The 26,706-nt window shown below is 37.9% G+C and overlaps 1 pseudogene; it reads right to left on the reverse strand.

Moving 5' to 3' along the window:
• Positions 1-563: 563 nt before the first annotated feature.
• Positions 564-26,492, reverse strand: LOC149228922 (cocosin 1-like; annotated as a pseudogene).
• Between the last annotated feature and the right edge of the window lie 214 nt (positions 26,493-26,706).

A 26,706-nucleotide genomic window follows, 5' to 3' on the forward strand; every position in this document is an offset into this window, starting at 1 on the left:
ATTGGTCAGTTCCACGAAAGAGAGTCTGAACCAGGAGAGTTTGGCTTTCCAGAACGCTCTACATTGTTCATGTACATTATACAATATATAGTAATCACAGATATAGGGATGTTAGAACCATAACCTAAAAAATAGAAACAAATTCCTATCATGAGGTCTTGTGAACACCATAACCTAAAAAATAGAAACTAATTCATATCATGAGGCCTTGTGAACCAACTCACTATTCTAAGATATTCTCTAGTACCTCTAACAACAGCTACTACACTACTAACAGCTACTACACTACTAGAGTTTCAAATGTCTTAAAGAATTTCGGTTGAAATTTATTAAATTCCAATATCCATATTGTTTCAATTGGAGGCTAGAGCAACACAAAATCATCATCCATCAATTTATGTCCCACTAGCTTAATCAATTTATGTCTCACTAGCTTAACACTAAAACGGATAGGGACATCCTTACAAAAGATATTCCCTTTCGTATGATAAAGTTATTCATTATGATAATAAAGCTAAAATAAAATTAATTCCCAATACTATATTTTAATCATATTGCTCAGTTCAATGAGTGGAAGGTGGGAAGAAGATGGCGGCCTGCGTTCGTTTGGAGCGGAAGTGTTGCTCCATTTCTTCATCCACATCAAAAGAGGCACTCAGAATCTCCTTCGAGAGAGCCTTCCACAGAGAGGTTCTCCTTACCAAATGACAGAAGATGGGCCTGCACATACATGCATCAATGTCACTAATCAATTTCAACGAAACCCAATACATTATATCCTATCCAATCCCCTTTAGAAATAGATGGATATATACATCTTTGGGTGTGGTGATGGTTGACAAAGTTAGTTGGTTGTTGGTTAGGTGTCATTTTAATTGATTTTTTGTGTGGTAGATGTTATAAACAGTTTAGTCTGTCTTGATTTTTACTCCATAAATGTCGAGTTTTACTTTAATCATTTATTATTAGTGTTTACAATGTAATTTATTTAGTCTTTCAAAATGCTGAGAAAAGAAATCTCTACTCCATTTTTCAGTTTCATTCTTTGTGATAGTATGAGAGCTTAAACTGCATAAGATTCTTTGACAGAGCCGCAGAGATCAGAATAGGATGCATAAGACTAGTTGAGAGAAGCATTTCATACACATGTATTCACAAAAAAGCAGCGATGATTCGGTACAGAGATTGCACAAAAGTGAAGCAAGTGTGAGACTAAGGTTGCTGCGAAGTTGCGTTGAAAAGAAACTTGATTTTTTTTGCACGATGTTCAGGAGTCAAACCAATGAGTTAATGGTGTAGTAACACCACTAACGCTAGAGAGTGAGAAGATCAAACGCGTTAGTTGCCTTTTCCTTAGCACCAATTCCGATTTAACCTCTGTCCTTTTCCTTGACCCCAATTCTGATTTAACCTCTGTCCTATTGATAAACAGTGCGTTGGTGCTGTAACACTTCGTCCTATTAATGAACAGTGCGTTGGTGCTGTAACGCTTCGTCCTATTAATGAACAGTGCGTTAGTGCTGTAACGCTCCCCTTCAAAACTGAGAAAAGCTTTATCACGTTTCCCTTCATCGTCGAGAGAAGCTTTAGCATGCTGGCTACCCATTCTTTCTACCGCGTTAGCAAAAGAAAAACCATATTAAAGTTTTTATTTTCGTTTCATTCGTTGACGTATTCATTTGGATTTAAAAAAATAAATTAAAGCCTTATGATATGCTTTCTGAGATTACGAGGTATGTGTGAGTTAAAAAGTATTTTTTTGAATAGAATTTATATTCAAAAGGATTTCTTATTTTATTATAAGAAAAGGGTTTGTTATTTTTTTTTAAATAAAAAATTGGAGAGAAAAAAGAGCATAGAGTTTGTAATTTTTTGAAGTTTTTTATAAAAAATTGGAAAGAAAAAAGATTTTTTTAAAGGGGATTTTAAAAAAGATGCGGACATTTTGCATTCAAAGAAATGGCTTTATCCACCCACAGACCCCGTCTCTGTTTGGAAAAAATTATGAGTTTTGGTTTTTGAGAATGATGGCATTCATGCAAGCCCAAGAGTGTTGGGATATACTTCAGACTGCATATGTAGAGCTAACTCAAGAAGCATGGATGGCCATGACTAATAATGAGAGGAATGCAGTGAATGAACTTAAAAAAAAAGAACATAGAGTCAAATGTTGGATTCAAAACTCAGTGGATGACTCTATTTTCGACAAGATAACAGGTGCATCCACAACACATGAAGCTTGAAAAATATTGAAAGTTGCATATCAAGGTAATGATGCAGTGAAGACAGTGAAATTACAGACATTGAGATCATAGTTTGAAACCCTAAAGATGACTGACACAGAAAATGTGGATCAGTTCATGACTAGAGTTGTGGGACTAGTAAATCAGATCAAGTTCATCGGTGAAGCCATTTCAGATGAGAAAATTGTTCAGAAATTCCATTGAAGTCTGCCCTAGAAATATGACATCATTGTAACAGCCATTCTAGAATCCAAAGATCTTACCACTTTCTTAGTAGAACAATTGACTGGCTCGCTTCTAGCACACGAAACAAGACTCAACTTGGCAAAAGATTTCATGGAAAAAGCTTTCAAAGCACAACTCTCTTTTGGCAGAGGTAGAGACAAAGGATATAGAGACGGCAACAAGTAAGGCAAAGGCCGAAGCAGAGGTAGATCAAAACATCATCATGCAATAGAGAAGTGGATACCTTCACAAAATCAAACTCAAAGAAGAAGATCTTGGAGCAAATATAATATCAAGTGTTATTACTAAAAGAATTTTTGGCATTATGAAAATGAATGCAAAAAGAAACAGTGAGATCAGCATAGAGGCAATGTCCATCTCTCCAACAATAAAGGAGAATCCTCTAAAACAATGTTTCTTTCATGCAATATTTTTAAAGACACTCACAACAAGGATCTTTGGTTGCTGGACAGTGGTTGCAACAATCATATGATAGGTAACAAAAATCTACTTTCATATCTTGATGCTTCCATAACATCGGAAATTACTCTTGGAGATCGTTCTTGCATTAAAGCTGAAGGAAATGGTATTGTTCCTATTCTTACTAAACAAAATCAGTAGAAATACATTCTTGATATTTATTATGTTCCATTTCTGAAGCATAACCTCATTAGTGCACGAAAGCTAATGGAACATGGTTATGATGTAATATTTCAAGGGAACACATGCTATATCTATAACAATCCTCCCTATAGAAGATTGATAGTTAAGGTTGAAAAAACTAAGAACACAATGTTTCCTTTGACTATTAGAAGACGAAATATTTCATAGTATTTTGTACACAATGTGTCAAGAATAGATGAGTCTCAGCTATGGAATTCTAGATATGGCCACATACCATTCAAAAGTGTAAGTTAGCTTCAGAAATAGTCAATAGTCATTGGTCTCCCTACTATGAATGAGAAAGACTGTAATTGTGAAATTTGTGTTATGTCCAAGCATAAAAGAGACAACTTTCCCACATCTTCCTCTAGAGAAAAAGAGCCTTTAGAGCTTGTCCATACAGATATATTTGGTCCAATGTAGACACAATCTATTGGTGGTAGCCTGTATTTTCCAACATTCATTGATGATTATAGCAGGAAGACATGGTTGTATTTTCTGAAAAATAAATCAGATACATTCTCAAGGTTCAAAGAATTCAAAGCAAACGTAGAAAAACAAAGTGGAAAGCCTTTGAAAGTACTCAAATTTGACAGAGGAGGAGAGTACAACTCCAATCACTTCAAAGCATTTCATAAATAGCAAGGAATCATAATCCAGAATACAAGATATACTACCTAACAGAATGGAGTAGTAGAAAGGAAAAATTAGTCAATCATGAACATGGCCAAATGTATGCTTTGTGAGAAGAAGTTGTTAAACAATTATTGGGCTAAAGCGGTTTCGACAACATTGTATGTTCTCAACAGATCTTCAACAACCACTCTCCAAGATATAGTACCTCAAGAAGCATGGGATGGTAGAAAGGTAAATGTATCTCACTTTAGAATTTTTGGATCAATAGCTTTTTCACATGTTCTTGAGAAGCTAAGAAAAAAGCTTGATGATAGTAGTGAAATATGTATTTTCGTAGGCTATAGTGAGAAATCAGAGGCCTACAGACTTTATAATACAATTACAAAGAAGTTTGTTTTAAGTAGAGATGTAAAAAAAAATTAAAATAAATTTTGGTCTAATGAAGTTCATGAAGCTTCAAGTCAGTGTTTTTATCCACCATAGCCACCGAGATTGCAGGTTGAAGGAGAGCCATACCATTCTGAAATGGTACATCTCCAAGCAGTGAATCCACCGGTGATTTAGCATCTTCAGAAGACAATCAGAAAACAAGAATCATTGGAGAAATATATGAGCAGGAGCATGAGTTTGACCAGCATAATATGTTTTCGTTTCTTTCATCTCAACCAAATCATTTTGAAGAAGAAGTTAAAGAAAAGCATTGGGTAGAAGCAATGAACCAAGAAATTGCTGCCATAGAGAAGAATCAGACTTGGGAATTAACTAATCTCCCAAGAGACAAAACCAGAATTGGTGTAAAATGGGTATACAAGACCAAGCTAAATGAAAAATGAGAGATTGAAAAACATAAGGCAAGGTTGGTTGCCAAAGGATTCTCACAACAGTTTGGTGTCGACTATGGTGAAACCTTTGCTCCAATAAGAAGGTTAGACACTGTCAGAACCATTTTTTCCATAGAAGCTTAGCACAAATGGAGAGTCTCTCAGCTTGATGTAAAATCTTCTTTCCTAAATGGTATATTGCAGGGAGAAGTTTATGTAGAGCAGTCTCCTGGTTTTGAAGTTTCAGGACAGGAACATAAAAAGGTATACAAATTGAAGAAAGCCTTGTATGGTTTGAAACAAGCTCCAAGAGCTTGGTACAGTCGCATTGACACATATCTCATAAAAATAGTTTTTTCAGAAGCAATCATGAGTCAACTTTGTATACCAAAATGCATGAGGGTAAAATTTTGATTGTATGGCTTTATGTAGATGATCTTGTTTATATAGGAAATATGATGTTAGAAGATTTCAAAACAACAATGCAAAAAGAGTTTGACATGACAGATCTAGGAGTCATGAAATACTTCTTAGGCATTGAAGTTCACCAATCTACTAATGGTATTTTTGTTGGTCAACAAAAATATGTGAGTGATATCATCAAAAAGTTCAAAATGACCAATTGTAAGCCTTCACATACACCAATTGCTCAAGGCACAAAACTGAGCAAAGAAGATGTAGCACCACCAGTTGATTCCACACTATATAAAAGTTTAGTTGGTAGCTTGTTATATCTCACTTCAACTAGACCTGATATTATGTTTGCAGCAAGTTTTGTGTCGAGGTTTACGTAGTAACCTAAGATTTCTCATTGGAAGGTTGAAAAAAGGATCTTAAGGTATATTGTCAGGACAATAGATTATGGTTTGTTTTATACACATTCTGAAAATTGTTCACTTTTAGGTTATACAGACAGTGATTATGCAGGGAGTTTAGATGATCACAAAAGCACCTCAAGGTATGCTTTTCATCTTGGAACCAATATGATTTCATGGGCATCCAAGAAACAATCAATCGTTTCAATATCTTTTGCAGAGGTAGAATATGTAGCAACAAATTCAGCAGCTTGTCAAGCTGTGGTTAAGAAGATTAATAAAAGATATTTCAAATATTCAGAAGGAGTTAAATCCAATCTACTGTGATAACAGTTCAACTATTTCCTTATAAAAAAATCATGTATTCTACAAAAAGGGCAAGCACATTGACATTCGTTTTCATTTCATCTGGGAGCTTGTCAATGATGGGGACTTTCTTTCTGTAGTTCGAAAGATCAACTAGCAAACATTTTCACAAAGCCATTGAGTAGGAATGTATTTGAATTTCAAAGAAAACAACTTGGCATCGTGAGTTTCACTACATGTAACAGTTGGGATTAGGAGAGGATGTTGAGATATTAATCTCACTGTTAGTTAGTTGTTGGTTAGGTGTCGTCTTAATTGATTTCTTATATGCTAGGTGTCATAAATAGTTTAGTCTTAATTGAGTTCTACTCCACAGGTGTCGAGTTTTACTTGAGTCATTTATTATTGATGTTTACAATATAACCTATCCTATTTAGTTTTTCAGAATATTTAGAAAGAACAATTTCTGCTCCATTTTTACGCCGTAAGGCGTTTCCCTCTGAAATGAACTCCCCCAAATGCCTTTCTGTCCTAATCGTAGCCGTTATATCTTTTGTTAGACGATTGAACAAAAATCAGCCGTCGGATTTAATCAAAAATGTTTTAAAACATTAAAAAAACTTAAAAAACGTTTCACTTTCCACTTGGCATCTGTGCGCCGAGCATGTGGAAAACCCCCCTGATTCCAGTGTCGTCTGGACTGAATATTCTTGCAAGAATTACTCGTGCCTCATTCAGAGAAAATACCAGAAGGGCTTCGATGACTGCAAAGACTGCTTCGATCTTCAAGGGCGGGAGAAAACCAGGTAGGTAAATGGCGGTGGCTCCGTGGATTACTCTGTCGACAAGGTCTTGAATCTGAAGAAGAAGACAATTCGAATTGGGTTGGACATCGGAGGAGGAACAAGAACTTCCGCCGTGAGAATGAGGGAGCGGAATGTAACAATTATTACGACTTCCATGAACTTGAACGGGCCCTTCAACAGTTTCATTGCCTCCAGAGGGGTTATTCCCATGTATATCACTATAACACAAAGGCTACTATTCTATGAAAATACTTTGGACATTGTTCATTCTATGCATGTCTGGAGCAATTGGATTCCCACACAGCTGCTGGAATTTGTACTCTATGGTATCTACAGGATTCTAAGGCCTGGAGGCCTGTTCTGGCTAGATCATTTTTTCTGCACAAAGGATCAGCTGAAGATCTATGTGCCCATGATTGAGCAGCTAGGGTATAAGAAGCTGAAATGGTCTGTTGCCCCTAAGTTGGATAGAGGGCCCGAGCTCAAAGAAATGTATATCTCTGTTGTCTTGGAGAAGCCACTTAAGAGGCAGTGAGCAAGCTACTTGTAGATGCAATTTTAAGTTTCATGGGCTTAAGGTCCCTTAACTTAAAACAATAACTTTAAAAAAAATAAACATTTCTCTCTGTAATGTATTTTAATTTTCAATTATGGGAATATATATGATGCCCTTGCCTGTTTTTAAGATATTTGCCACTTTCAGTGTATGGTTCATGTATCTGGGTTTGATTTAGGGCTCCAAGATTTTCATATTCATATTAATATATAAAACAGATCAGCAATTTGAATTTCTGGATTTTCTACCGTGCCATGGTTTTCATTGATTTTTGAAAAAATGTGGATGGTTCGTCTGTAATGGTCAAGGGCTGAAATTCAATGGCCATGTTTAGTAGGTTTTGATTGCAATGGCGAAACTGCAAATTATCTGAAATTCATCGAGATTGAATTAGGAATGGAATAACAAGCAGATACGGTATACAATAAAATCGCGTTATTTTTATGGCTGTGAAATGTAGAATTTGTGTACTATGTCCAAACTCTTTGTAACATTGATAAGGACTTGGCCTCTTCTTCAATACACAAAATAGGGTTCCTTGATTTTACTAATATAGATGACATAGGATGCCCACTGATTGTATTTTCAAGGCTTGGAAATATATGCATACAAAATCTCGACTTCCTTAAATTATGAAGGGCCTTAGAACTGTCCTTTAAAACATTCTCCGCTTCCTTACAAATATGTGGATTGACAAGTCCACCACCTTTCTTCTTTTATAGCCCGGATATCAAGAAATCACAGCCCGAATGACCTATACTGGTCGGCCAAATTCACAGAGCATGATAGTATATAGCAGTGCTTTATGTGACATAGGCTTCTTGGCCTTATTACAAGCACAAGGAATAAGTAGGCATCTTCTTAGATAAAACAATCGACATTAACAAAACTTTTTCTCTTCAATAACTCAGAGAACAAAGGGGCATGAATAGGTCAGATTCACTGTCTGAATTGAAGAGCGAGAGAGAATATAAGATAGAGTTCACCGAGCCATAACATGTTTGCCTCCATACCACAAGATCGACAACAGAGTAATCCTTTCTCCAAGGTTGGCTTCATGAAATGACCTTTTGCATATTCTTGTGTTCTTGCACTTTTCTTGGCCTCTTAGGAGAATAAAGTTCTTTTCAAAAGACTTATCCAAAAGCATACTTATGCCTAGAATGTAAAAGAGAGATAGCTCCATTGCATAGTAGACCTTTATTGTTTCTTGTGCTTAGAACAACAGGAACACTTGGCTCCTTCTTAATGTGGTTCACAGAACTCGGCCAACAACTCAGTTCTTCATTGCTCCATAGGACTCTCTTTAATTCATTGATCAAATCCAAATAAATATATGTATCCCTAGAGTCACTTATTTGATCCTCAACAAATTTGCTTGTTGGACATCTTTGTTTACAAGACTTGAATTTATGTGAGCATAGGTGACTGGATGGAAGGACTGCTAGCTTTAGAATTCTGATGCAGAGGTGCCAAAGGGATCAGATCTTCAAACATATTGTTGAATGCTTTATCTAATGAGAAGATTGGACTCAGATCAACAAATTCTTAAAACAAAACTCTTCATTGACTTCTTCTCATGACACGTGGTTTAGCTGCTGAAGGAGGAATTTCCTATTGTAAGAACATTGAAATATTACCTCCACAAATAGCATAGCAAAAGTACCTTAAAAAATTAAATTATTGCATTAAATGGGTAATATGCTTCAGGGCACCTCTTATGAAGGTTTCAAAGACATGAATATATATTCCTTATTGATTTGCAAGTTGGCTTGAATGGAATAGGCTTTTAACACTTTATATGTATATGTATATATATATATATATATATATATATATATATATATATATATGCGCTTGTAACAGTGATAAGGACTTGGCCTCTTATTCAATACACAAAGTAGGGTTCCTTGATTTTACTAATATAGATGACATAGGATGCCCACTGATTGTCTTTTCAAGGCTTGCAAATATATGCACACAAAACCTCGACTTCCTTAAATTATGAAGGGCCTTAGAACTATCCTTTAAAATATTCTCTGCTTCCTTACAAATATGTGGAATGAGAAGTTCACCACCTTTCTTCTTTTATAGCCCGGAGATCAAGAAATCACAGCCCCAATGACCTATACTGGTCGGCCAAATTCACAGAGCATGATAGTATATAGTAGTGATTTATGTGACATAGGCTTCTTGGCCTTATTACATGCACAAGGAATAAGTAGGCATCTTCTTAGATAAAACAATCAACATTAACAAAACTTTTTCTCTTCAATAACTCAGAGAACAAAGAGGCATGAATAGGTCAGATTCACTCTCTGAATTGAAGAGCGAGAGAGAATATAAGACAGAGTTCACCGAGCCATAACATTTCTACCTCCATACCACAAGATCGAGAACAGAGTAATCCTTTATCTAAGGGTGGCTTCATGAAATGAACTTTGGCATATTCTTGTGTTCTTGCACTTTTCTTGGCCTCTTAGGAGAATAAAGTTCTTTTCAAAAGACTTATCCAAAAGCATACTTATGCCTAGAATGTAAAAGAGAGATAGCTCCATTGCATAGCAGACCTTTATTGTTTCTTGTGCTCAAAACAATAGGAACACTTGGCTCCTTCTTAATGGTTCAGAGAACTAGGCCAACAACTCTGTTCTTCATTGCTCCATAGGATTGTCTTTAATTCATTGATCAAATCCAAATAAATATATGTATCCCTAGAGTCACTTATTTGATCCTCAACAAATTTTCTTGTTGGACATCTTTGTTTATAAGACTTGAATTTATTTGAGCACAGGTGACTGGATGGAAGGATTGCTAGCTTCAGAATTCTGATGTAGAGGTTCCAAAGGGATCAAATCTTCAAACATACTGTTGACTGCTTTATCCAATGAGAAGATTAGACTCAGATCAACAAATTCTTAAAACAAAACTCTTCATTGACTTCTTATCATGACACGTGGTTTAGTTGTTGAAGGAGGACTTTCCTATTGTAAGAACATTGAAATATTACCTCCGCAAACAGCATATCAAAAGTACCTAAAAAAATTAAATTACTGCATTAAATGGGTAATATGCATTAAGTTACCCAATCCATGATGAGGAGGGGTACTTCGCATCTAGGCATCCATATTCATAAGACCGTCTTTCATAAGATCCTAGCTCAATGCATCAAAGTGCCCAATGACCTAATACAAATGCCAAAATCAGTTTCCTCACAGTTCCCTCTGCTCATTGTGCTCGCCAAGACATAGGATCATCCATGCACATCCTTCTTCCAATGTGTTCTTCATGAGGCACCTTGAGAGATACCATACCTCTGATTTTATGTTCATACAGGCTGCTACAGGGGTCTGCTCCAAAGTGCCTCGCACTTCTTCTATCTTCCAGACTTCCAGAGGTACTGTCACCCTTATCCAATGGTGCCAACACAAAGGAGCTGCATACTTTTCTTGGATGAACTTCCTTTGCTTCAGCTGCTAGACAAAAATAGGATCACATGGAGGGCTGCCACTAAACCTTCTCAACAAAATCACATCAACTGCTAGATAATGACATTATGGAGGGCTTTTACTGTTCTTCAAAAATCATTTTCAGATTGATGTCTAAAGGGACCATCCCTTCTCATAACTGCATCCTTTATTTTTATTGGCTTCAGGGCACCTCTTATGAAGGTTTCGAAGACATGAATATATATTCTTGATTGATTTGCAAGTTGGCTTGAATGGAACAGGCTTTTAACACTTATATATATATATATATATATATATATATATATATATATATATATATATATATATATATATGCGCTTGTAACAATGATAAGGACTTGGCCTCTTCTTCAATACACAAAATAGGGTTCCTTGATTTTACTAATATAGATGACATAGGATGCCCACTGATTGTCTTTTCAAGGTTTGAAAATATATGCATACAGAATCTTCACTTCCTTAAATTATGAAGGGCCTTAGAACTGTCCTTTAAAAGATTCTCCACTTCCTCACAAATATGTGGAATGAGAAGTCCACCACCTTTCTTCTTTTATAGCCCGGAGATCAAGAAATCACAGCCCCAATGACCTATACTGTTCGGCCAAATTCACAGAGCATGATAATATATAGCAGTGCTTTATGTGACATAGGCTTCTTGGCCTTATTACAAGCACAAGGAATAAGTAGGCATCTTCTTAGATAAAACAATCAACATTAACAAAACTTTTTCTCTTCAATAACTCAGAGAACAAAGAGGCATGAATAGGTCGGATTCACTGTCTGAATTGAAGAGCGAGAGAGAATATAAGATAGAGTTCACCGAGCCATAACATTTCTGCCTCCATACTAGAAGATCAAGAACAGAGTAATCCTTTCTCCAAGGTTGGCTTCATGAAATGACCTTTGGCATATTCTTGTGTTCTTGCACTTTTCTTGGCCTCTTAGGAGAATAAAATTCTTTACAAAAGACTTATCCAAAAGCATACTTATGCCCAGAATGTAAAAGAGAGATAGCTCCATTGCATAGCAGACCTTTATTGTTTCTTGTGCTTAGAACAATAGGAACACTTGGCTCCTTCTTAATGGTTCATTGCTCCATAGGACTCTCTTTAATTCATTGATCAAATCCAAATAAATATATGTATCCCTAGAGTCACTTATTTGTTTCCGTTTACGGTTTCATGGAGTTTATGGCTGTTTCAGTTTACGGGCTCGAATTTCTGTTTGTATAGTCAAATCGGCATTGGCAATGGCATCCCATGTATCCTCATGCCCCCAAAACCCTTCTGAAATTGAAATCGGGATAGAAATCGCACAAACGGGTGAAGGGAAACTACGATACAACTCCACCATCATTCAAACCTGGAGAGATGCCCTTTCTCGTGTTGCAGAAATAAGGGGTTTCGATCTGGACACATATAATGGGTGAGATCTCAACCCTCCCCTGTCAGTATTGTAGTACTTCATGCTGATTAGATATACATAGGTTAATGTTGATAACCCAGATAGTGATGACAAGAGATCTCAAATATCATGCTACAAAAGCTGGAGTCACCAGCTGATTCAGCACTGCGTGAAGAAGCTTTGCCACAATACAGCTTATCGTGGCATTGCTACGAAGAAGTTGCAACTTCCTAAGAGCATATGGAAAACCCCCCCTGATTCTAGTGTCGTCTGGACTGCATATTCTTGCAAGAATTACTCGTGCCTCATTCAGATAAAATATCATAAGGGCTTCGTTGACTGCAAAGACTGCTTCGATCTTCAAGGCCAAGAGAAAACCAGGTGGGTAAATGGTGGTGGCTCCATGGATTACTCTATCGACGAGGTCTTGAATCTGAAGAAGACAATTCGAATTGGGTTGGACATCGGAGGAGGAACAGGAACTTTTGTCGTGAGAGTGAGGGAGCGGAATGTAACAATTGTTACGACTTCCATGAACTTGAACGGGCCCTTCAATAGTTTCATTGCCTCCAGAGGGGTTATTCCCATGTATATCACTATAACGCAGAGGCTGCCATTTTTTAAAATACTTTGGACATTGTTCATTCTATGCATGTCTTGAGCAATTGGATTCCCACACAGCTGCTGGAATTTGTACTCTATGATATCTACAGGATTCTGAGGCCTGGAGGCCTGTTCTAGCTAGATCATTTTTTCTATACAAAGAATCAGCTAAAGATCTATGTGCCCATGATTGACCAGCTAGGGTATAAGAAGCTGAAATGGTCTATTTCCCCTAAGTTGGATAGAGGGCCCGACCTCAAAGAAATGTATATCTCTGCTGTCTTGGAGAAGCCACTTAAGAGGCAGTGAGCAGGCTACTTGTAGATGCAGTTTTAAGTTTCATGGGCTTAAGGTCCCTTAACTTAAAATAAATAAACATTTCTCTCTGTAATGTATTTAAATTTTCAATTATGGGAATATGTATGATGCCCTTGCCTGTTTTTAAGATATTTGCCACTTTCAGTGTATGGTTCATGTATCTGGGTTTGATATAGGGCTCCAAGATTTTCATATTCATATTAATATATAAAACAGATCTGCAATTTGAATTTCTGGATTTTCTAGCTTCAGAATGACTGGATGGAAGGACTGCTAGCTTCAGAATTTTGATGCAGAGGTGCCAAAGGGATCAGATCTTCAAACATACTGTTGACTGCTTTATCTAATGAGAAGATTGGACTCATATCAACAAATTCTTAAAACAAAACTCTTCATTGAATTCTTATCATGACACGTGGTTTAGCTGCTGAAGGAGGAATTTCCTATTGTAAGAACATTGAAATATTACCTCCGCAAATAGCATATCAAAAGTACCTAAAAAAATTAAATTACTGCATTAAATGGGTAATATGCATTAAATTACCCAATCCATGATGAGGAGGGGTCCTTCGCATCCAGGCATCCATATTCATAAGACCGTCTTTCATAGGATCCTGGCTCAACGCATCAAAGTGCCCAATGACCTAATCAAGATGCCAAAATCAGGGTCCTCACAGTTCCCTCTGCTCATCGTGCTCGCCAAGACATAGGATCAGTCATGCACATCCTTCTTCCAATGTGTTCTTCATGAGGCACCTTGAGCGATACCATACCTCTGATTTTATGTTCATACAAGCTGCTACAGGGGTCTGCTCCAAAGTGCCTCGCACTTCTTCTATCTTCCAGACTTCCAAAGGTACTGTCACCCTTATCAAATGGTGCCAACACAAAGGAGATGCATACTTTTCTTGGATGAACTTCCTTTGCTTCAGTTGCGAGACAAAACTAGGATCACATGGAGGGCTTCCACTAAACCTTCTCAACAAAATCACATCAACTGCTAGATAATGACATTATGGAGGGCTTTTACTATTCTTCAAAAATCATTTTCAGATTGATGTCGAAAGGGACCATCCCTTCTCATAACTGCATCCTCTATTTTTATTGGCTTCAGGGCACCTCTTATGAGGGTTTCAAAGATATGAATATATATTCCTTATTGATTTGCAAGTTGGCTTGAATGGAACAGGCTTTTAACACTTGTATATATATATATATATATATATATATATATGCGCTTGTCACAGTGATAAGGACTTGGCCTCTTCTTCAATACACAAAATAGGGTTCCTCGATTTTACTAATATAGATGACATAGGATGCCCACTGATTGTCTTTTCAAGGCTTGGAAATACATGCATACAGAATCTCGACTTCCTTAAATTATGAAGGGCCTTAGAACTGTCCTTTAAAAGATTCTCCGCTTCCTTACAAATATGTGGAATGAGAAGTCCACCACCTTTCTTCTTTTATAGCTTGGAGATCAAGAAATCACAGCCCCAATGACCTATGCTGGTCGGCCAAATTCACAAAGCATGATAGTATATAGTAGTGCTTTATGTGACATAGGCTTCTTGGCCTTATTACAAGCACAAGGAATAAGTAGGCATCTTCTTAGATAAAACAATCGACATTAACAAAACTTTTTCTCTTCAATAACTCAAAGAACAAAGAGGCATGAATAGGTCGGATTCACTGTCTGAATTGAAGAGCGAGAGAGAATATAAGGCAGAGTTCACCGAGCCATAACATTTCTTCCTCCATACCACAAGATCGAGAACAGAGTAATCCTTTCTCCAAGGTTGGCTTCATGAAATGACCTTTGGCATATTCTTGTGTTCTTGCACTTTTCTTGGCCTCTTAGGAGAATAAAGTTATTTTCAAAAGACTTATCCAAAAGCATACTTATGCCCAGAATGTAAAAGAGAGATAGCTCCATTGCATAGCAGACCTTTATTGTTTCTTGTGCTCAGAACAATAGGAACACTTGGCTCCTTCTTAATGGTTCAGAGAACTAGGCCAACAACTCGGTTCTTCATTGCTCCATAGGACTCTCGTTAATTCATTGATCAAATCCAAATAAATATATGTATCCCTAGAGTCACTTATTTGATCCTCAACAAATTTGCTTGTTGGACATCTTTGTTTACAAGACTTGGCTTTATGTGAGCACAGGTGACTGGATGGAAGGACTGCTAGCTTCAGAATTCTGATGCAGAGGTGCCAAAGGGATCAGATCTTCAAACATAATGTTGACTGCTTTATCCAATGAGAAGATTGGACTTAGATAAACAAATTCTTAAAACAAAACTCTTCATTGACTTCTTATCATGACACGTGGTTTAGCTGCTGAAGGAGGACTTTAACATCTTCAGATTTGATTAATGGCCTTCATGAGCTATTTAGCCCAGCTCTTGCATATACCTAGACTTGTATTATTTTTCGAGACCTCTCATGTTTTCTAAGGCTTGCAACAAGATACTTCAAATACATTAACATTCCATTGCTTCATCTCTTGAGATTGCATTCCTCCTCTTGCTTGGGCTTGACCTCAGCTACCTCTAATACCATGTTAATTTTTGAGTTAACATGTTCTTTGCTTAGGTCAGAGGTCAGTTACTTCATTAATCCATTAGCCCATTATTAATTCCATTAATCCATTAGAAATCACGTTGACCATTATCACATGACAGTAACTGATGAAAAAACATCAAACATAAATGCAAGAGGCAAGCCAAGACAAGAGGACACCATGATTTAGACTTAAAGCCAGGACAAAACCCGACAAGGGGGAAAACCCATAGATCTTTTCTTCTTGATAATATCAAATGTTCACAGAGAGAGAAATCCATAAGTACAATGATACATTAGTCAAACTCAATATATTGAGTTGCCATAGATGATCCCAATCAAATGTCCAAAAGTCAAAGTCACATATGTAGAAGTCAACAACAGTCAAATCTATCCTAACCAGTCAGCAGTCAATAGTTAACAACTCAGTCAAATCAGCCCAATCTATTCGGTAAAAGGAGAGAGAAATTCACCCTCTCTAGGCAGTTAAAATGCAGTCAAGGCAGCCTTCAAAATTCTGGTCAAAACTTGGTCAACAGTCTGCGGTTAAACCTGCCTCAGACCTGTGGTCAAACACGTCAGTTTGTGATCGGTTCCTCTGCTCACAAGTGCGGCCTAGCTGGCAGAGTAATAATCCATCAAAGTCGCAGTCAAACAGTTGGTCAAAGTGCCTGGTCAATGCTGCTCTGTGTACTAGAAAAGTCAAGCGCAGAAAATCATAGGAAATTCATCCTCCAAAAATTTGCACGTATGGGAGAGAGATAGTTTCTCAAAGAAAGTCAAACCCATCATGAGAGGAAAGAAAAAATCATGTGTGTTGATGCCAAAATGGAGTGAACTCATCTTATATTTATACAATTCAATGTGGGTCAAAGGTCATGTCTTTTGGGCTTCATGAGCCTACATGACTGTGGGGCTGACCTTGACCAAAACCAACATTGTGGGTTTGACTTCAAATATACATTTCCGCCTGTCAGAATCCGTCGTGCTTTAGGTCAAAATTGGTCCTCTCGAGAAGAGGAATCCAATGCCATCATCATCTCATACAAAGGAGCCGTCCATAGTGGAATTTGACATTAGTTGACCATTTTTAACAATTGCCTATACAGAACATCTAGTTAAAAGACTAATTTTACTCTCAATAAACATTGGACAAAAATTTCTCTCGATCCAGTTTGAATCTGGTAGTATCAAACAAAATTTTCATTCCATAGATGAAACAACTTTTGTATTGCACAAGAGTTCAGCGTTTTTGTGGAGAGGTATGTTCATGACACCTCACTTACAAACTGGTTTGTTGTAAAGTTCATCTTAACAATGATTGATTCACTCAAACGAAATAAAGTGGGAAATAGATCCACACACACATCCTACACACATGGACACATACATAAATATTGTGGGAAGGACAGGAAGATGTGCTGACCTGACTTGAAAAAGAAATTGTTTCAAACCATTGTTGTCAGACTTGGACTCTTCTAAGACTCGGCTGAGCTGTGACTCAGGAAGACTCAACATAATCTTTCAGACTTGGCAAAGAGAAAAAAAAATACTCAGAATATGTGTTGGCAAGTTTCAAAGGAGTCTGGAAAGTGGGGATTATGACAGAAGAGTGTTTAGGAGTTACTCTTTTCAGTGGCGACTCAATGGACTTGGCAAGATTCAGGAGTCCGAAAAGAGTCTGACAACATCGTTTTGAACAAGCATCAGTCGCAGTCGAAAAGAAAATGAACGGACAAAAATCAGCACTCTTAATAGAAAGGATACATGTGTAGAGTTCTATTTAAGAGTTCAAGGCTAGACTCCAATATAAAAGTAAATTCTGTTTGCTGCTGGAAACTGTAAAGTAGACAAACAACAAGCTAAGTATTTTATTTAGCTGAACCTGAAATGCTTTGAAAATGCTCAAGCGTTAAAATCAGTCAAATTCCTGCCATTTATCTTGGACCTAATTTCATACATAAGCATGCTAGGAAACCACACTCCTCTATAAAAATATACAAGTTGTCAGACGATTATATAAACAATCATAGGTTGAAACAATTTCGAGCAAAGGAAATGTTATTTCAATATATTGGCCCTGTTCAAGTTTTGAATGATTTAGAAATTAGCAGATCTGTTAGATAGTGGAGGCAGGAAATTTGCACTTCTTTTCTGTCAAACCTGGTAGTTGATAAAAGATGAGAAACAACTTAATCACACACTTGTTGGTAAAGGCCTAATATTAAGAAGGCAAGTAGAAGTGGATGATTAAGATTGTTTATAGGTTTAGCCAACAGTTTTATTGGTAACATGCTTAGTTTGAACTTTTGGTAATATTGTTTCATCACATAGCCTGACTACGGTTTGGTGAATTGTTACTGGAAATATACTTAAATCAAGATAAAATATAGGTGGTAATACCTAGTTGAATGGAGAGTCCCAGTATATTGGCCCTTTTGAGGATTATTACTTGACCAATTTGTTGCCTTAGTCTGCTAAGTACACTTTTTTTGTTTTTGTTGGTTGGTTGTTGTTGTAATTGGTAAATTGTATAGGTGATTTTCATTCACATGCTTATTGGAATAGCTGGCTCTTGAATAGGGCAGTCATGCATTTGAGTATGTGAGAAGGGTTTGTAGAATGCATTATCTAATGAACACTTATGTAGAGGCAAAAAGTCTCACTCATAGCCTACTCAGGGCTTCAGATGGGAATTTCTTTTATACACTGATCAACTTACTAGAACTACTACTGCACTTTCTTCATCAACAGAAGCCACTTGAAAATGCTTGAAAATAAACTCTCTATAAGGGCCATTGTCAATAAAAATATTTGTAGTGGAAGGGGTTTTTACATGTTGACCAACCATGTAAATTGGATCTTATAAATTAAAGTTCTTGTTTTCTAGCCTTCTATTTTTGTAGATATCAATTGTGTAGTTGATGGCATACTTTTTATAAATTCTTCCACAAACTATTATTATTTACAAAATATTCATTTTCAAAATACACATAACTAACTATTGCAATTGTAACTCATTATCATCCACCCTTGCTTTCAACAATGTCCACTCACATGTCCCTATTCTTCCCCACTCTATGCTATTCTTCCCAACTCTATACATGTCTCTATTCTTCTCCACTCTATGCTATTCATCCCCACTCTATACCTTACGGTGTTTCCTTTGCAACATAAAGTGCAAATGCTAGTTTAGTTTCATTCTTTGTCAATAATAATAAAAAACGATTCTAGCTCATTGTTTCCAGCCATCCTCGAGACAATGGTAAACAAGAAACCAACCTTAACCGCTACTTCCATCACCCTTGCCCCATCGATTCCCACCACCCTAACTCTCCCATGCCCTCTCGCTATGTACCACCCTAACTGTCCCATGCCCTCTCGCTATGTATGTTACTTGGAAGGCTGAATCCCCACCACCCTAACTCTCCCATGCCCTCTCGCTATGTATGTTACTTGGAAGGCTGAATCCGACGAGAATCCCGACGAACGCATTGCCGCCTAACATAAAAATAATACATTATTATTTCCTTCTTCCTAGATGCACAAAAGAATATTATTATAGGTAGGGTGAAAGAAAGAGGTTACCAGATCAAGCTTCACAAGGTCTGCCCCCAACCCAATTTTCTCCAACAATGGCAGCTAATGGCTGGTCAGAACGACCACACGCCCTCCATTTTTCACATCGACGTCCAATTTGGTTTCCTCGCAGTTGAACACCAACCTTATCTTCTCTTTATCTTTTTCTTCTTCTTGGGATTATGAAGTAGGTACACGTTTTCCTTCCTTCAAATTTACAATTCCAGTCCCCGACTGAGCTTTTAGCAGTTGCTCTGTTGGGTATTTTTCAATGGGAAAATACCAAAAACCAAGATTCAATCACACAGAGGCAATGCTCTGTTTTACCTCCACAGGATCTTTTTGTGCACAGACAGCTTAAAAAAAAATTTCACAGAGAAACAGAGTATTTCACCACCATAAAAACATTCTATTCATTAAAACCTGATGCAAAGATTTACCACTGTAAAATCCCTTTTATATTCACTGCTGTGAAAAAGACAACTTACTGCTGTAAAGAAAGTTTACATAAGTTTACTGCTGTAAATAAAAATAACACAGGTTTACAAAAATCGCTCCACCATTTTCTTTGTGCACTGCTTGTGCAAAACCACACATGGTTTTTGCTATTCCAGAAATTACATCACCTGGTTCTTCTCATTTTACACACTGCTATGTGTATTTCTTTTATTGCGCCATCATTCTTTTTACGCTGCTGTAGAAAAACACTCTATATCCTCCCATGTGCGATACATTATAAAAAAAAGTCAACACTAAAACATATTACATACGATTTTGCATTTTTTTAATACATGCCGTAAAAGACATAGACTTGTATTAAAACGTGCCCATACCTTTTCATAAAAAAACTTACGAGCTCTATATAAAAACTTTAATATTCTACCTACCACTATGACATTTCATTAAGACGTATGGCCAACCAAAAGTTTAATCCACGCAATGAATTGATTTGACGTTTGTTGGTATGCAGCTTCAATCGATCAACGGCGGAGAACACGCAACCAGATCGGACGATGGAGAGGATATCGGAAGGCAGATTTTCACCGAGCTTTAACTTCCGATGGGTTTCGTTTGCTGATGTCATGCGGGTGACACGCGTCGCCTCCAAATCGCATCGGAGCTCAACAATACGGAAACCACTTTTCATGGATGGCGGTGCGATATGATCCTGGCCGGTTTTATGGTTCTGTTCGGTGGTTTTGGGCTGCGTACGTAGCGCGTTGAAATTACATTTTCAACACTCCCCTTTAATTTCAACTGCTGGGCATTCAGTCATACCCAAACACTTCCTCAAAAATTCAAAGCTTTTCTGATCCAGCGGCTTTGTCAAGATGTCTGCTACCTGTTCTTGAGTCCTGCAATGTTCCAAGACAATTTCTCCATTGTTCACCAATTCTCTGATGTAGTGAAACCTTGTATCAATGTGCTTCGTTCTCTTGTGAAACACTGAATTCTTTGACAATGCAATAGCTGAGCTATTGTCACAAAATATCACTGTCGCTTTTGCCTGCTCTTGGCCTAAGCTTCTCAACATTCTTCTCATCCACACTGCTTGACATGCTGCTGCTGTAGCTGCCACATATTCAGCCTCTGCTGTAGACAATGCTACAATGGACTGCTTCTTAGAAGCCCATGAAATGGCTCCTGAACCCATATGAAATACATAACCGGAAGTGTTCTTCCGATCATCTACACTTCCAGCCCAATCACTATCAGTGTATCCAACCAAATCTGAATGTTCTGAGGTATTATATAAAATTCCAAACATTTTGGTACCTTTGACATACCTCAAAATTCTCTTTGCTGCCTGCCAATGTGCCTCCTTCGGCCTCTCCATGAATCTGGAAATCAAACTAACAGCATACATTAAATCAGGCCTAGTAGCTGTTAAATACATAAGGCTGCCTACAATACTTTTGTACAAGCTAGGATCAAAATCCTTGCTGCTGTCCTCTCTGCTGAGTTTTAATCCCATCACTGTGGGAGTGATTGTTGCCTTGCATTCTTCCATCTTAAATCTGCTCAAAATTTGATTTACATATCTTGCTTGAGATATAAAAATTCCTTTTTCATTTTGATCTACTTCTATGCCTAAGAAGTATCTCAACAAACCCATGTCAGTCATTTCAAATTTATCCTTCATGACTGATTTAAAATTCTCAATAAGACAAATATCATTTCCAGTGAAAATAACATCATCTACATACAAGACAACAATTAAAATTTTACCATCCTTTTCCTTGATGTAGACTGTGGGTTCTCCTTCACATTTGTCAAATTCATTATCCAATAGATATGAGTCTATCCTGCTGTACCATGCTCTTGGCGCTTGCTTCAGCCCATAAAGAGCTTTCTTCAATTTGCACACTTTGTGCTCTTCACCTTTCTTCTCATATCCGAGAGGCTGTTCCACATAGACCTCTTCCATTAATACTCCATTTAGGAATGCTGATTTCACATCCATTTGGTAGACTTTCCATTTGTTTTGTGCTGCTATGGACAGCACTGCTCTCACGGTTTCCATTCTTGCAACCGGTGCGAAAGTCTCCTCATAATCTCTCCCATATTGCTGCTTGTACCCCTTGACAACCAGCCTTGCCTTGTGCCTTTCTATCTTGCCTTCAGCATTGCTCTTGGTCTTATAGACCCATTTGACACCAATGACTTCTTTGCCTTTTGGTAACTCAACCAAATCCCATGTTTTGTTTCTCTCTATGGCATTCATCTCCTCATCCATAGCTTCTATCCATTTCCTATCTTTAATAGCTTCTTCAAAATGAATAGGATCATCAACATGACAATACAAGGCAAATAAGGAATTCATTCCTTCATCATAAATATCACTTAGATTTCTAAACTTCTTACCTCGTTCACTTGGTGTGCAAGTGCTTGAAGATGCACTTGAATTTCCTCCTTGTGGTATGCTTGGAGAAGCACTCTCATTTATCCTCAATGGTGTACCTTGCTGTCCTTGTGTTGTCCTCAATGGTGTCCCTTGTTGTCCTTGTGTTGGCGCTGCTGTTTGGGGATTCATTTCAGCCACTTCCTCTTCATCTTCATCATGAGACAAACAGCTCTTGACATTCACTGTTTTCTCTATGCTTCCATCCCAAGCTTCCTCTTCAATGAATTGAACATCCCTGCTGACAAAGAACTTCTTGGTAGATGGAATGTACAGCCTGTAGGCTTTGGATTCATCACTGTATCCAATGAAGATGCATTTCTCCCCTTTGCTGTCCAACTTCCTCCTTAGCTGATCTGGTATGTGTGCATAGGCCACACATCCAAAAACTCTCATGTGGGTGACTCCTTGCTTTCTCCCACTCCATGCCTCTTCTGGCACCTTGTTCATCACTGCTTTTGTAGGACACCTGTTCAATATATAAACTGCACAATGTACAGCTTCAGCCCAATACTCATTTGGCAAATGCTTTGCCTTCAGCATGCTCCTCGCCATATCCATGATGGTTCTGTTTTTCCTTTCAGCAACTCCATTTTGCTGCGGAGTGTACCTTGCTGTAAACTGTTTATGAATTCCATTTTCTCTACAAAATCTTAGGAATTCCTTGGAGATATACTCACCTCCTCTATCAGTTCTCAATACTTTTATGTGCAGCCCGCTTTGGTTCTCCACAAGTGCTTTGAAATTTTGGAATTTCTCAAACACTTCACTTTTGTTTTTAAGGAAATATATCCAAGTCTTTCTTGTACAGTCATCAATGAATGTCAAGAAATATAGGCTGCCAGCTAATGATGGAGCTTGCATTGGTCCACACAAATCTGAGTGGATGATCTCTAAGGGTGTCTTTGCCCTTATACTCTTCCCTGATGGAAAACTTTCTCTGTGTTGTTTTCCCAAAATGCAGCCTTCACAAAGGCTGTCCGGCTTCTCTATCAATGGCAATCCTTTCACCATTCCTTTTCTGCTCAATAAGTTTAGGCCTCCAAAATTTAGATGCCCGAATCTCAAGTGCCATAACCAGTTCTCATCCTTTGGCACGCTTTGGAAAGCCTCTTGGGTGACTGCTGCAATTTCACCTTTGTTTTTCATGTCTGCCCTGATCCGGAGAGGGAACATCCTGTTCCTTGTCATCTTCACTTCAGCAATGCATCTTTTGCTGGGTGGTATGTCCATGATGGTGCACACATCATTTACAAAGTAAACATTGTAACCCTTTTGGATAAGCTGTCCAACACTCAATAGGTTACATCTCATTCCGGGGACATAGTAGACATCTGCTATGGTTTTCCTTTCTCCTTGTTTTGTAAATATTTTTACCTCCCCTTTTCCCATAACAAACACTTTACTATCAGTTCCTAGTGTGACCTCTGACTTCAAATTCTGATTTAAGGCTGAAAAGAGGGCTATATTCCCTGTCATATGGTTGCTGCAACCTGAGTCTAAAAACCATATGTCTTCACTATGTGTTTCAGCCATGTTACAAGCTAACAGGACATTTTCTTGACTGCTGTTTTCTCTTGTAACATTTGCATTCTGTCTGCTGTTCATATCATGATGTTTCTTTCTACAATTACTAGCATAATGTCCATACTTTTTGCAATAATAGCATTGAACATTAGATTTATCATACCTTTGTCCTTGAGCCTGACACTGATCTCTTTGTTGGCTGCTGCCTTGACCTTGGTTCTGATTTGGATTGCTGCCTCTTCCTTGTGCATTTGATGGGCTGTTCCTTCCACCTCTGTTCTGGCTTCTGCCTCTTCCTCTTCGGTTTCCTCTTCCTTGACCTCTTCCTCTTCCAAAGGACATCTGGGTCTTGAAGGCTTGCTCAAGGGATGAGTTTTCATTCCTACTCAACCTCTGCTCATGAGTTATCAGTGATGCATGTAGCTCATCAACTGAATATTTTGAGAGATCCTTTGTCTCTTCAATGGTGGTGACTATGGCATCAAACCTTGAGGGTAAGACCCTCAATATTTTCTCCACTATTCTTCTATCTTCAATTGTTTCTCCATGAGTTCTCATTTGTGTGATTACACCAATCACATGAGTGAAGAATGATTCAATGTTGTCTGACTCCTTCATGTTCAAGTTTTCAAAATCCTTTCTCAACATTTGCAATTTTGCTGTCTTCACTCTCTCCATGCCTTGATAGGCTGTCTTGAGAGTTTGCCATGCTTCATGTGATGTTGTAGCTGCTGCTATCCTTGGGAATATACTCTGGTCCACTGCTTGATACAACAAGACAATGGCCTTTGCATCCTTCTTCCTATTGAGCTTCAGCTGATCCTTCTCTCCCTGAGTTAATGCATTGAACTCAGTTTCATCTGCTGGTTCCTCAAACCCATATTCTACTAGTTCCCATATATCTTGAGCAATGAACAAAGCTCTCATGGTTATAGACCAGTAGTCATAGTTCTTCCCATTAAAGTGTGGGAGCTGGGTGTTGAACATACCCATGCTTGTGCTTGCCATTCCTTGCATCTTGAACTATGGTTTTAAATCCTTGACTGTGATTTTTTAAAAAAAAACTGACTGTCTTCAGCAATAACAAAAGAAATGCCTTTTGAAGAATACCTGAATCCTTCGTTGTCTGAGTCTTCTGTCTACCTGAGAGGTTTTGCTGCAGCAACAACCTTCTTCCTTCAGCTTCTTTAACTTCCTTAAAGAGCCTGGTCCTGCTCTGATACCACTGTTGGGTATTTTTCAATGGGAAAATACCAAAAACCAAGATTCAATCACACAGAGGCAATGCTCTGTTTTACCTCCACAGGATCTTTTTGTGCACAGACAGCTTAAAAAAAAAATTTCACAGAGAAACAGAGTATTTCACCACCATAAAAACATTATATTCATTAAAACCTGATGCAAAGATTTACCACTGTAAAATCCCTTTTATATTCACTGCTGTGAAAAAGACAACTTACTGCTGTAAAGAAAGTTTACATAAGTTTACTGCTGTAAATAAAAATAACACAGGTTTACAAAAATCGCTCCACCATTTTCTTTGTGCACTGCTTGTGCAAAACCACACATGGTTTTTGCTATTCCAGAAATTACATCACCTGGTTCTTCTCATTTTACACACTGCTATGTGTATTTCTTTTACTGCGCCATCATTCTTTTTACGCTGCTGTAGAAAAACACTCTATATCCTCCCATGTGCGATACATTATAAAAAAAAGTCAACACTAAAACATATTACATACGATTTTGCATTTTTTTAATACATGCCGTAAAAGACATAGACTTGTATTAAAACGTGCCCATACCTTTTCATAAAAAAACTTACGAGCTCTATATAAAAACTTTAATATTCTACCTACCACTATGACATTTCATTAAGACGTATGGCCAACCAAAAGTTTAATCCACGCAATGAATTGATTTGACGTTTGTTGGTATGCAGCTTCAATCGATCAACGGCGGAGAACACGCAACCAGATCGGACGATGGAGAGGATATCGGAAGGCAGATTTTCACCGAGCTTTAACTTCCGATGGGTTTCGTTTGCTGATGTCATGCGGGTGACACGCGTCGCCTCCAAATCGCATCGGAGCTCAACAATACGGAAACCACTTTTCATGGATGGCGGTGCGATATGATCCTGGCCGGTTTTATGGTTTTGTTCGGTGGTTTTGGGCTGCGTACGTAGCGCGTTGAAATTACATTTTCAACATGCTCCACCTTATCTTCATCAACAGCCCATTCCCTTGATACGAATTCCTTGCTAAACCCATGGAACAACCCATTAGGTGCACCCATCAATTAGAAACCCTGTACTCACCCGAGTTAGTAAATGAATGGGTCATTGAACACAATCAAATAGTTTTACCTATAGTAAACTCTCTCGAACGGTGGGCCTTGGATGTATCTCCGACGAAGAGGATTTCCAAAACTTCAAAAGCATTATCATTGAACCACCAGCTAATTACTCCCATGAGCACCGCCATGGCATCCCCTTTGTGGATTTTCACCACTCGCTCAGACTCTGCCTCCGGAATAAGTATCCATGCAACTCAAGATCCTGCAAAATATTGAATCAGAACAACCATTATTAGGGCTTCAACAGTTAACCTGGCATGGCATTATTTGCAACCAGGGCACAAATCCCTGTAGAATGGTTCTTCCTAAGGGCTCCGAGGATTGTAAACTACACTTCATTCAAACACGCCACGAGATAGAACTATTAACTGGTGTCTCACACACCCATCTAAATCAACAAAAATAAGAAAACTCTCTATCCAACCAAAGAGAAATTTTAACCAATAAAATCCTCATTACATACCTTGAAGCACGTAGCCAACTTTTGAAGAGTCGGAGTACTTTGGCAAAGCGAGACCACGATAATTGAGAAGCAGCTTGCCTGCTTCGACATTGGCTTCGGCTAATATGCAGAGATCTGAAGTTGACGATGCATAAAAAGACCCTCCCTGCGAACTCAGGATCTTCTTGGGCTCAGCAGTAGTCAACACTGTCTTCGGCCGGGCCTCCATTATCTCATTTCTTTATGTAATTCTTTGAAGCAAAGCCAATAGACGTACAAGCAATAGACAACCAGAAAGCAACACTACATAAACTGCTCGGGAAGGTGGTGAAGAGATACAAGAATCAAGGCATCCAAATATATACATTTCTAGTTCTCTCCATCGACATAAAAAATGGCAATTGACTTTTTGTTTTATCCAGTAATCAATGAAATAAAAATAA

Source organism: Pinus tabuliformis, chromosome J (assembly GCF_031772625.1).
Source record: "Pinus tabuliformis cultivar Carrire ecotype Pingquan chromosome J, CPIR1, whole genome shotgun sequence".
Lineage (NCBI taxonomy): Eukaryota > Viridiplantae > Streptophyta > Pinopsida > Pinales > Pinaceae > Pinus > Pinus tabuliformis.